General features: G+C 38.8%; 1 pseudogene; it reads right to left on the bottom strand.

The window, feature by feature from the left end:
- Positions 1–732: 732 nt before the first annotated feature.
- On the bottom strand, positions 733–1457 carry LOC110029935 (annotated as a pseudogene).
- Positions 1458–2142: the final 685 nt, after the last annotated feature.

Raw genomic sequence — 2142 nt, 5'->3', positions numbered from 1 at the left:
GGGCGAGGAGTAGAGAGCAATGAGTGTTATGATTTTTTTCATTACGGAATTTAGTGAGACATAACTAGCAAGCTCCAAGCCAAACGAGAAAAATTAGTTGTAGATTGGAGGCATCAAGGAGGATCAATAGATTCATGATGTAGACTTTTCATATTTACGATTTTAGGTCTTTCTTTCTTCTTCCCTTTGGAGATACTTTTTTTATAAGAATTTGCAAAGTAATAAAGAAACTAACACTCTTTGCAAAGTAATAAGAATCAACAGCTTGCGTGCGGTGACCGATTCAGACCGTAGATCACCTGATCTACGGTCCCGATATATTTTGGTGGGTCCCACCGAATTTTTTTTTCTTTTTTTAAAAAAAATGGAAATAATCCTGACCGTAGATCATCGTGATCTACAGTCAAGATCGGACACCGCATACAGAGATGCATGTGGAGTCCGCACGCAATAATTGCTCGATTTGGCTCCCATGCTAAAAGAGTTCGGGCACACAAATTAATAACTATTCTTTCATTATTTATATTAAATTCTTGTTTACATAAGAAAAAAAATTATTTTAAGAATTATGCTTAATGAAGTAAAACAAAAATTACAGGTTATGAACATTTGATAACTTCCATGCATTTAAAATATTCCATCTTCAAATTGGTTCTAGGGACGTGGAGAACTAATTGACTGAATGCATGTAATTATTAGAAGTACATGAAATAAAATAAAATCAAACTTGCCATTAATAAAAAAACAAAGAACAAAAAGGTTCCTTTGTTCCTCATTGATTAAATAAGATCGCCAAATTTAGTTGCTAAAATCCTTCATCAACCTGGTCGCACCAAGCAAATCAATTACAATATTAACGCCATATAGATAACAAATCAAAATATAATTAATCCGTTTCCTATAATGAAACAAAATAACATAATTCAAACAATAAAAGAAAAGCAAAACAACAGCATTAATCAACCAAGCAAATCAGAGGCCAGCTCTCTCCTTCTCCACCGCCATCCTAAGAAAGCTTCCTTCTTCCACCACCATGTGAACCGGCATGAATCCCATCCCCTCCGCCACCGCAAGCAACACCTCCTTCATCTCCGCTCTAAAGTCCTCCAAATCCACATTTCCATCGCAATCCCTATCGAATTTCTTGTATATACCTCTGTATAATTCGTCCAGCTCTTCAGGTTTCAGCCGATTGCCGTCAATGCCGAAGTGAAGTGGACTTCCAGCAGCCGAATGTTCGTAAGCTCCTTCGCCATCTCCGTGAAAGAGAGCACGCCGTCATGGTCGGTGTCGAGGCTAGCGAAGTGGCGTTCTACGAATGCATTGAAGGCTGGCTCGTCTTCCACGAACTGGCGGATGGTTTTGCCGTCTAAGATCTCAACGCTCATTGCAGAAGAATTGGTGGTGATTGGGGGGTGAATATGTTTCCAGGAGACATAAAATAGAAGAATATTTGCTTTCGTCGTTCGGGAGGAAGCGCTTGCCTATGGCTGTTTTTATAGGCAGGTATGGCCTCAGGTTTTTTGGGTAGTTTGACGCAAAATTAGGGGGGCTTCTCGTCTATTTTCAAATTCTATGAATTATAAAAATTTATGATAAACTCCGGCTTATATTTTTTTTTAAAATAATATATATATATATATATATAAGAATATCTTTATCAATCAGTTTAGTTGAGGTTATATATAGATTGGTTGACAGCCGCAACCGCCAACCAATCCCTTTGGGCTAGCACGAGTTAGGACCTCATGAGCCTAACCTATTCGAGTACCCCCTCCTTTTAGACAATAGTCGCTAGAGGCGGGATTCGAACCTCAGACCAGAGGAGATTTACACAGCCGAAGCGAATACTATACCGACAGATCTAGGAATGCGGTTTATATATATATTTAATAAAAATTGGCTAGAAGCAATGAGCCAAGCCTCCCGACCGATCTTATGGGCCAAAGAATTTCACTCCGCACATAGGCGAGATTGAACCTATAACCCAGGGGTCTTGCAAACTCTACTAACCAAAGAGTCACGGTAGATGACACATGTTCGTAAAAAAAGAAGTTTAGGTGCTATTCATGTAAATACATGAAGGGGATGTTATCAGTAGAATTCATGTTGATTGGTTGAAGTGTAGGAATGCATCGAGTC

This window comes from Phalaenopsis equestris, unplaced genomic scaffold, assembly GCF_001263595.1.
Source record: "Phalaenopsis equestris unplaced genomic scaffold, ASM126359v1 Scaffold000610, whole genome shotgun sequence".
Taxonomy (NCBI): domain Eukaryota; kingdom Viridiplantae; phylum Streptophyta; class Magnoliopsida; order Asparagales; family Orchidaceae; genus Phalaenopsis; species Phalaenopsis equestris.
The sequence above is the reverse complement of the archived record's forward strand: the minus strand, read 5'-3'. Positions and strand labels throughout refer to the sequence as shown.